The sequence below is a fragment of the Nomascus leucogenys genome, chromosome 5 (genome assembly GCF_006542625.1).
Source record: "Nomascus leucogenys isolate Asia chromosome 5, Asia_NLE_v1, whole genome shotgun sequence".
NCBI lineage: Eukaryota > Metazoa > Chordata > Mammalia > Primates > Hylobatidae > Nomascus > Nomascus leucogenys.
The window spans coordinates 28,267,012-28,278,912 of NC_044385.1; positions in this window are offsets into that span (position 1 = coordinate 28,267,012).

An 11,901-nucleotide genomic window follows, 5' to 3' on the forward strand; every position below is an offset into this window, starting at 1 on the left:
CATGAAGCAATGAGCACTATATTTGCCAATACCTACCTTTATTTATAAGGCAAAACAGAACAGTTTGATGAATACTGTATCATCACTCCCAATCATACTGGATACATTTTGTAATAAGTTATATACAAAGGAACAATACCCATTTAACTTTAGTTGTGCAAGGATAAATGATATGTGTCTACAGGAATAGTACACAAATATACCCACATAGGATATTATATAGACTATATAAATACATACATATATGAATGCATACATACAGAGACATTCCCATATAAATATAATACATAGCTAAACTTTTTTAAAAAGTATAAAGCTGTCCTTGATTAATTGAGGCACTCTAGTAGCATACTTGATATGAATGGTAATGCTCCACCAGGATGTAGCCAAGATGGGCCAAATGAAAGGCAACTGAATTGTTCTCTAGGCAAATAGAAAAGGTAATATAAATATTTAAAGATATACTCACTTCAATCTAATTATTTTTTGTATTTTACCAATGAGAAAAATAAAATTTTAAAAAGTTGAATGACAAGTCCCACATGTTTACTTAATCTACAAACATATATTGCCAGGCACTAGAGATCCTACCCTCATGAAGCGTATATTCTACAGGGTGGAGGGGAATGAGGGGACAGAGCATGAAAAGTAAATAATAAAATAGGTAATATAATTTAAAGTGAAAATAAATGCTATGAAGAAAAAAAATTAAGAGCTAAGAAATTAGAACATGTGCACCTTCTAGTTTAGGATAATCCAATTGCTACCAACTCCCAAAATGTGGATTAAAATTAATCTTATTATGTTAAAAATTTGTTAACTAAATTACAGACCATAGAAAACTGATGAAGGAGCATTCCATGTAGACTAACGTCAAGTACTAACATTACTGTCCTGAGACAGAAGGAGCTTGTTGCATTAAAAGGAGAACAAGAAAGCCATGGTTGCTGGAGCTTGAAATCTTGGAGAACATGACAGGAAGTGAAGACAGGAAGGCAGGTATATGAGGGCAAGGTCATGGTGGACCATGTACACGAAAGTGTTTGAATATTATTGTAAGTGTGAGCAGGTGCGACGAGACAGTTTAGAATGTGAGAGTGACATGATTTGACTGATGTTTTGGAGCATCACAGTAATTTTTGTGAAGATATTAGAATGTAGACGCAAGCATGGAACAATAGACAGTAAGACAATAAGACAACAGACAATAAGAGGCTATTGCTGTTGTCTAGGTGAGGCACTATGATAGTATCCCAGGGAGTGAAAAATGGTTGAATTCAGTATTTATTTTGAAAATAGGGCAGACAGGTTACAGGGTATGTGAAAAAATAAAGGAAAGTCAAAGATGACTCTTGGTTTTTAGCCCCAGGAGCAAGATGAATGGTAGAATCATTTTCTGAGATGGGGAATATTTCAGAAACAGGTGTGGAGTGGGGGACAAATCCAATTTGGGGTACTTTAAGTGTGAAATGCTTGTTAGATATCTAAATTGAGTGTTGAAAAGGCATTTAGGAAATTTATTCCAGAGCTCAAGGAAGAGATCAAATCTGGGAGTCATTGGTGTACGTGCAACATAAAGAAGAAAGCAGCCTCTAAGACTCAGAACATAACCACAGCAGGAAATTGGAGCACAAGAGGATGAGGCAAGGTGACTGGAAGAAATACAGCCTTCCACTCCATCCCACCTGCTCCCTCTCCTTCTAACACCCTTGGAGATATCAAGAGGAAGACTAGGTGGGATGCAGTTTTCAGCTTTTCTTCCTCTTTAATTATTAAAGAATTCCAGGTGTCTGGATGTTTGGAGGCATTCAGGTGGCAGACACTTGTGTTATGAATATGAAAGCCAATTTAAGACATCTGTAGCAACATACTCATGCTTTTTACTAAAGAAACTTTACACAAATGTTTCACCTAAGGTGTTTTGAACAAGGTTCATCTAGATAGACAGAGTATATAAGTTATAATATTGATAATTGAAAATATGGACCTGGATCTCAGAAGAGAGGTCAGGGTCAGAATGAGAGTTGGGGAACTATTTATGTAGACATAGGAGCTGAGATTAAGTGTGATGTCAAGGGAAGGGCTGATATGGAAAGAAAAATAAACGATGGCCTTTGGGGAATTCATGTGCCTAGGGTCTGAAAACAGCAAAGAATTAGAGAAAATGTCAAAGAAGACAAACAATAAGAATGAATAGTGTAGTTTAGTAAGGCAAGAGAGAAAAGACTTCACATTCTACAGCAACAGCTCCAATCTGATAAATATTTTCTGCACTGGAGCCCTGAATGATCTTGAACTATGGAAGGTTTTATTATGCTCATTTTTTCTGTGTTTGCTGGCAAAGCACAGTGTCAGGCTACACCTTCAGATAATGTTTTCACAGTAAGCGTTAAGGCGCTTTTTCTGGTAAAGCTTCAGTATAAAACTCACTTAGAAAGCGATCCAGATGCCAGATCCCATTTCTGGTGACCTTCATAATGGCTTAGAAATGGCATCCACCCTAATGATTCCGTGCAAGGGATCTAAAATAGAAACTCAGAAAGTCAGCAACCCACAGTCAGCCTCCACCCTTTTCTCATCTTCCTTTGTTTTCATTTGGTCGTTACCGGGAGCCCCTGTTCTAAGGAGGGTTCCCTTCCTCCTGCCAACCCCTGAACTCCAGCATCCTGCCCAGTGCTGAATAATAATCCAGAATTATTTCCCCAGAGAGACAAACAAAATTGGGAGGCGACAAATCATGGACCGCTCTTTGGTATCCTGGCTCATCATTTGTAAATAAAGCCAACAATAGATACAAATGGAGTCATTTGTGTAGAAGCAGTTCTGATGCACTGGAATACTCCAGAGTTTTCTGCTTAAATAAAATCTTCGGGGTATCTGCTTTTTGATGAAGATCATTATCTGTCTAAATTTTTTTAAAAAATATAAGAGTAAAAGGAAACTACATTTTGGATTCAGAAAAAAAGTGTTTTCCAAATAACTTCCAAACTAATTTTTAGCTGTTTGGGTCTTAAATAAGTTAGACCTCAGTTTATTTTCAAGCATCTAAGAACACTGTAGCACATTCTTTACGTTTAAAGTGAAATGGATTGTTAATAATGTGACTTGATAATTCTCTCACTGGAAATTTCTATGTTTTCACCACCCCACATCCAGCTCTTGCAGAAAGAAGCATGATTCTAAAATGAGAAGATGCTGGGAGAGGAGAGTGGTAAAATACAGAAAATGGACAACCTTAGGGCACAGAAGAATAATTGTATCTTTGATACTTTCCCATTTCCTTTTTTGGACCATATGGAAACCTCTGCTTCCAACACAGCATCTTAGAGACATGCTTCCTTTGGTGGCTTAAAGTGTCACATAGAAATATTCAGTCCCCAGACTGCCTTCTGTAGGCAATACACAATCAATCAAATGAAATTCATAGATCTCCTTTCCCTTTGTCTTCAGTTTCTGCCTCACTTCTACTGCTAAGTTATTTAATTAAATTCACTTATACCCCCTCTTTAAAGCATATTACCAATGGCTCACAGAGAAATATCAAATCAATATTAGAACGTATATGATGTATTAGTCTGTTTTCATGCTGCTGATAAAGACATACCTGAGACTAGATATTACAAAGAGGTTTATAATGGACTTACATTTCTACATGGCTGGGTAAGCCTCACAATCATGGCGGAAGGCAAGGAGGAATAAGTCATGTCTTACATGGACGGCAGCAGGCAAAAAGAGAGTTTGTGTAGGGAAACTCCCCCTTTTAAAACCATCAGACCTCATGAGACTCATTCACTGTCACAAGAATAGTGCAGAAAATACCTGTCCTCATAATTCAGTCACCTCCCATAGGGCTCCTCCCACAAAATGTGGGAATTGTGGGAGTTACAATTCAAGATGAGATTTGGGTGGGGACACAGAGCCAAACCATGTCATTCCAACCCATCCCCTCCCAAATCTCATGTCATCACATTTTAAAACCAATCATGCCTTCCCAACAGTCCCCCAAAGTCTTAACTTACTTCAGCATTAACTCAAAATCCACAGTCCAACATGTCTTCTGAGACAAGGCAAGTACCTAATGCCCATGAGCCTATAAAATCAAAAACAAGTTAGTTACTTCCTAGATACAATGGGGGTACAGGCATTGGGTAAATGCAGCCATTCTAAATGGGAGACATTGGCCAAAACAAAAAGGCTGCAGGCCCCATGCAAGTCCAAAATCCAGCAGAGCAGTCAAACCTTAAAGCTCCAAAATGATTTCCTTTGACTCCATGTCTCACATCCAGGTTATGCTGATGCAAGTGGTGAGTTCCCATAGTCTTGGGCAGCTCCTCCCCTGTGGCTTTGCAGGGTACAGCCTCCCTCCTGGCTGCTTTCACAGGCTCTTGTTGAGTGTCTGCAGCTTTTCCAAATGCACAGTGTAAGCTGTCAGTGGATCTACAATTCTGGGGTCTGGAGGATGGTGGCCTACTTCTCACAGCTCCACCAGGCAATGCCTGAGTAGGGACTCTGTGTGGTGGCTCTGACCCCATATTTACCTCCCATACTGCCCTAGCAGAGGTTATCCAGGAGAATCTTGCCCTTTAGGAAACTTCTGCCTGGACTTCCAGACATTTCCATACATCCTCTGAAATCTAGGCAGAGGTTCCTAAACCACTGACTTCTGTGCACTGGAAGGCTCAAGAGCACATGGAAGATGCCAAAGCTTGAGGCTTGCACCCTCTGAAACCATGCCCCAAGCTCTACATTGAAGTCCCTAGGCTGCACACAGCAGAGGGACCCTGGATCTGGCCCACAAAATCATTTTTCCCCCTAGGTCTCTGGGCCTGTGATGGGAGGGGCTGCTGTGAAGACCTCTGACATGCCCTGAGACATTTTCCCCTTTGTCTTGGGGATTAACATTCAGCTCCTCGTTATTTATGCAAATTTCTGCAGCCAACTTGGATTTCTCATGAGAAAATGGGATCTTCTTTTCTATCGCATTGGCAGGCTGAAAATTTTCCAAATGTTTATGCTCTGTTTCCCTTTTAAAACTGAATGCCTTTAACAGCACCCAAGTCACCTCTTGAAGGCTTTGCTGCTTAGAAATTTCTTCCACCAGATACCCTAAATCATGTCTCTCAAGTTTAAATTTCCACAAATCTCTAGAGAAGGGGCAAAATGCCACCAGTCTCTTTGCTAAAGCATACCAACAATCACCATTGCTCCAGTTCCCAAGAAGTTCTTCATTTCCATCTGAGACCACCTCAACCTGGATTTCATTGTCCATATCATTATCAGCATTTTGATCAAAGCCATTCAACAGGTCTCTAGGGAGTTCCAAACTTTCCCCCATTTTCCTGTCTTCCAAGCCCTCTGAACTCTTCCAGCCTCTCTGCCTGTTACCCAGTTCCAAAGTCACTTCCACATTTTCAAGTATCTTTTCAGCAACGTCCTACTCTATTAGTACCAATTTACTGTATTAATCCATTTTCACGCTGCTGATAAAGACATACCTGAAACTGGGCAATTTACAAAAGAAAAAGGTTTATAATGGATTTATAGTTCCATGTGGCTGGGGAAGCCTTACAATCATGGCACAAGGCAAGGAGGAACAAATCACATCTTACACGAATGGCAGCAGACAAAAGGAAAGCATGTGTAGGGAAACTCCCCCTTTGAAAACCATCAGATCTCATGAGACCCTTTCACTATCATGCGAATAGTGCAGGAAAGACTCAACCCCATAATTCTATCACCTCCTACCAGGTTCCTCCCATGACACATGGGAATTGTGGGAGTTACAATTCAAGATGAGATTTGGGTGGGGACACAGCCAAACTATATCATGATTTCTTCTTCTTTTTTTCGAACTTTTAAAAAATGTTTTATTGTTTTTTTTAGAGTCCTGCTGTGGATTTTTACAAAGTAAAGCCCATCCTAACGATTTATAGTTAGGTGAAGAAGGTGACTAGGTTTCAGTGTAAACAATGATTCATACTGTTCTTGGGGAAAAAACACAAGAATGCTATTATTAACTTTGACTATTCTTCTGTCGTTATTTTCTCTTTATTGACTTTAGAAATATCTTGTCTAACTACAAACAAAATTAGTATTATAATTGAGATCATGTAACATAAAAATCAACTCAGTGAGAATTACATCTTTTTGATGATGAATCTTCTTCTTTAAGACCCTGGTGTGGCTGTTCATTAACTTAAGTATATTTTTGTGTCTTTTCATAAGCTTTTAAAGTTTTTATTATATAGTTTTCAACATTTTTGATAATGTTTATTACAAAGTATTTTACTTTTATGCTATTATTGTATACTATATTCAATTATATTATGTAACTGATTATTGTTTTTATAAGAAGGCAGACAGATTGTGCTAACTCATTTATATTCTGCCTTTCTTATTATTTTTTAGAAGCTTTTTCATTAGTATTTAGAAGCCGAAATTTTGAGTGCTCAATGTACTCATTGCAAATATTGTGTGATTGCTTGTAAGCCCTACAAGCAAAGAACTAGTAAAATTACGTAATTATGCAGATACACACAATTATGCACACACAGATACCTATATGTATTTCTCCAACATGTGAATATAATCAAGATGATTGGCTCAGAATTTGGCAATTGAGCTCCCATCTTTGACTATGTTAACAGGAATCAGACATGCCCTCTCACCATAAACAACTATAAAACTGGGCAAAATATATAAGAAACCTGTTTTAGATATTAAAAACCACAGTCTGGAGACTGTGATCTTTGGAGAAAGTAAATACATGAGCAAACCCTACTCTCACCACTGCTAATTGCCTAAGTATATACAAGCAAAACCCAAGAAAAGATTTGTCATCATGCTGAACTGAAGAAGCAGAGTTAAAAATTTTCGATTACATAAGTCCTGGCAATTCCAGAGCAGAAAACTATGGAAAGAGAGGTGTAAAAGGGGTGAGAATGGAGAGAAGGATAGCAAAAGCAGTTTATACAGGGATTCACCATGTATTATTGGCCAACTCCTAAGCTGTGTATATCATAGAAAAGTGCTAAAACCAAAGAAAGAGAAATTTCTCAAAGAAGCCAGAGAAGAAAAACATATTAAAGTCATTGGAACAACTATAGAAATGATACATTCCCTCTCCTCAGGAACAATAAATGATGGACTATAATACACTATAATAAAATATGTGATATATAACACCATATAGTAATATGCATTATATATGATATATAACATATTATATTTAATTATATGTGATATAATAGGGTATAATATCTTCAAAGTGATTAAAAAAAAAACCTGACAACCAAGAACTCTTGGCTAGTCACAGTGATCTTCAAAATAAGAATAGAATTAAAGAGAATTCATTGCCATAAAACTGAACTAAAAAAAAATCTTAAAGGGAGTTTTTCAGGTTGAAGGGAAATGACACTAGTTGGATACCCAGATATACAGAAAAAAAGAAAGAATACAGGGAAAAGTGGCAAATAGGAAGCAGGACTAACTTGCAGCTCCCACTCGGATGGACAGAGTAGTGTGTGGAGATTCATGTTGTGAATGTTTATTCCAAGAACTACCACAGGAACATACCAGAATAACTGAGAGAATCCACAGACCCTTTGAAAGAGGTGGATTGCTGCTGCAGGCTCTGTGGGACAACCACCGAACTCTGAGTCTGCTTGCTTTCTCAGCTGGGAGGCTTGTAGCCTGGGGCAAGCTTTCAGCCCTGCTCACTGGCTGCCTGGAAATAAACTTGGTGCTGTTGCAGGGAGCACAGTAGGAGTGAGACTGGACTTTCAGGCTGCGGGCTGAGTGGGAGCTGGGTGAGGCATGTGGCTGCCAGCTTTCTCCCACTTCCCTGGCAACCTGTGTGATGCAGCAAAGGCAGCCTAATTTCCCTGGGAACATAACTCCATTGGCCTGGGAACCACAGCACCATCACCCACAGCATCTGCAGCAAGCTCCACCTAAAGAGACATACCTAACCCTGCCCTACCTGATGGTCTTTCTCTACGTGCCCTGGTAGCCAAAGACAAACAAAGTAATCTCTTGGGAGCTCTCTGGCCCTGTTCACCACCTAACCTTAGAGCAAGCTTATATTTCTCTGTACTACTACAACTGATGCACTCTTGAAAGCACCACCTCCTGGCTAGAGGCCATCCAATACAAAACCAGAGCACTTAACAAAAATACAACCAAGGACCCTCCCAGAGTCCACTTCACTCCTCTGCTACCTCCACTGAAGCATGTGCTGGTATCCAAGGATGAGAGACCTGAAGACGGGTCACATCACAAGACTCTTTGTGGACACCCCCAGTACCAGCCCAGAGCCTGGTAGCTCTGCTGGGTGGCTAGATCCAGAAGAGAAATAACAATCACTGCAGTTTGGCTCTCAGGAAGCCCCATCCCTAGGGGATGGGGGAGAGCACCAATTTAAGGGAGCAACCTATTGGACAAAAGAATCTGAACAGCAATGCTTGAGTCCCAGATATTTCCTCTGACACAGTCTACCCAAATGAGAAGGAACCAGAAAAACCATTATGGTAATATTACAAAACAAAGGTCTTTAACACCCCCAGAAGATCACACTAGCTTACTAGCAATGAATCCAAACTGAGAGGAAATCTCTGAATTGTCACAAAAAGAAAGTTGATATTAAGCTAATCAAAGAGGCACCAGAGAAAGGTGAAGAGCAACTTCAAAAAAATGTTTTTTTAATTATACACAATGTGAATGGAAAAATCTCCAGTGAAATATGTAGCACAAATAAAAAACAATCACAACTTCAGAAATGAAGAAATACATTTAATAGAATACAAAATGCACTGGAAAGTTTCAACAGTAGACTAGAACAAGTAAAAGAAAGAACTTCACAGCTCAAAGACAAGGCTTTTGAATTAACCCAATCCAACAAAGACAAAGAAAAAAGAATTTTAAAATGAACAAAGGATCCAAGAAGTTTGGGATTATGTTAAACAACCAAACCTGAGAATAATTAGTGTCCCTGAGGAAAAAGAGAAATCTAAAAGTTTGGAAAACATATTTGAGGGAATAATGGATAAATACTTCACCAGACTTGCTAGAGATCTAGACATCCAAATACAAAAAGCTCAAAGAACACCTGGGAAATTTGTTGCAGAAAGATCATCACCTAGGTTCACAGTCATCAGGTTATCTAAATTCAATACAAAGGAAAGAGTCTTAAGAGCTGTGAGGCAAAAGCATCAGGTAACCAGTAAAGGAAAACCTATCAGATTAACAGCAGATTTCTCAGCAGAAAACCTACAAGCTAGAAGAGATTGGGGGCTTGTCTTTGGCCTCCTTAAAAACAAGAATAATCAACCAAGAAACAACAATAATCAACCAAGAATTTTGTATCCAGCAAAACTAAGCTTCATAAATGAAGGAAAGATACAGTCTTTTTCAGACAAGTGCTGAGAGAATTCGCCACTATCAAGCCAACACTACAAGATGTACTAAAAGGAGCTCCAAATCTTGAAACAAATTCTCAAAATACACCAAAATAGAACCTCCTTACAGCATGAATCTCACAGGACCTATAAAACAATAACACAATGAAAAAAAAACAAACATACAAACAAGGAATTCAGGCAACAAATAGCGTGATGAATAGAATAGTACCTCAAATCTCAATAGTAACATTGAATGTAAATGGCCTAAATTCTCCGCTTAAAAGATACAGAATGGCAGAATGGATAGGAATTCACCAACCAAGTATCTGCTGTCTTCAAGAGAGTCACCTAACACATAAGGACTCACATAAACTTAAGGTAAAGGGGTGGAAAAAAATATATCATACAAACGGACACCAAAAGCAAGCAGGAATAGCTATTCTTATATCAGATAAAATAAACTTTAATTTAATAAGTGATATTTACAAAAAACCCTATAATTAAGATTATAATAAAGTGAATACTGTCCCCTTGAGATAGTAAGCAAGGCAAAGATGTTCACTTTCATCATTTACATTCAAAATTGTGCTGGAGATTCTAACTAGTACAATAAGGCAAGAAAAATAAGAGACACACGAATTGGAAAGGAAGAAATAAAACTGTCTTTACAAAATGACAGCATTATAACATACATAGTAAATTACAAGGAATCTACAAAAACAAAAATTAAAAAAAAATCTACTAGAATTAAGTGAAGTTAGGAAGGTTGTGGGACACAAGTTCAGTATTCTAAAATCAATTATATTTCTATTCATTGGCATCACTATATGTAACAATGTAGAAATAATATTTAAAATATTATTTACAAAGGTATCACAAAAACATAAAAAATTTCCGAATATATTTAATAAAATATGTGCAAGACCAACATGTTTTTTGCATAGAACTTGACAAGCTGACTCAAAAAATTATGTGGAAATGCAAAAAATTCTACAACAGCCAAAACAATTTTGAAAAAAGGAAAAAAGTTTGTTTCCCACGCTTAATATAAAACTAGCAATTAAAACAATGGTGCATTGAAAAACAGATAAAGGTTCCATGAAGCAAAATTAAAAGCATAAAAATTGATCCAAAGATACAAGATCAATTTATAATCTGAATTATTTGAGTCATAATTCAACAAATGGTACTGGTCATGTACCTAGAAAAAAATGAGTTTGCATTTCTACTTAACAATATAAGAAAAAAATAGTGTAGTAATTTTGTGTCAACTTGGCTGAGCCATTTGGTTCCCAGATATCTGATTAAACATTATTCTGTGTGTGCCTGTGAGTGTGTTTCTGGATGAGATTAACATTGGAATCAGCAGAGTGAGTAGATTGCCCTCCCCAGTATGGGTGGGCCTCATCCAATCTGTGAAGGCCAAATAGAACAAAAGCCTAAGTAAGGGAGAATTTGCTCTCTGTGACTGTCTTTGAGCTGGGAAACTGGTATTCTTCTGCCTTTAGACAGACTCAGACTAGGACTTACACCATTGGCTCTTCTTGTTCTCTGGCCCTCAGACTCAGATGGGAGCTACACCATTGGCTCTCCTGGGTGTCCAGCTTGCCAACTGCACATCTTGAAACTTCTTAGCCTCCATAACTATGTAAGCCAATTCTATATATATATATAATACACACACACACACACACACACACACACATTTTTTCATGTCCTTGGGATAGGCACAGTTTTCTTAAATAGGAACAAAAAAGGGGCAAAAACTATATAAACAAAAATTTAAAAATTTGACTTTATCATAATTAAAATTTTGCTATTCAAAAACAGTTAAGAAAATAAAAAAAGCAAACCATAGATTGTAAGAAAATATTTACTTTCTATATATCTGTTAATAGACTTCTACCTAGCATGTAATAAAGACTCAAGAACAAGAAGGCAACCATCTCTATTTAAAGTATGGGCAAAATGTTTGAGTGAATGCTTCACAATAATGCACCCAATAATGCAGCCAATAAGCACATGAAAACATGCTCAGCATCCAACAATGACTCAACATTGTTGAGTCAACAGTCGTTAGGAAAACACAGATTAAAAACACATTGAGATACTACATATTCATTAGAATGGCTAAAATTTGAAAGACTAGTTATGCTGTGGAGTAACTGGAACTCTTGTACGTGGCTGAAGGGAGTTATAAATTGGTTAAAACTCTGAAAAACAGAGTTTCTTATAATATTAAACATGTAAGTATCATATGACTCAGGAATTTTATTTCCAAGAGAAATGAATGCATATGTAATATATGATCCAGTAATTCATTTCAACAGAGGTGAATGCATACAGACATAAAGACTTGCACATAATTACTATGAACACTACTATGTTCATAGTAATTTTGTTCACAAAAGTTACAAATTGAAATTAAGCCATATGCCCATCAACAGGTTAATGAATAAACAAACAATAGTATAGTTGTGCCATGGAATATTAACAAAAATAA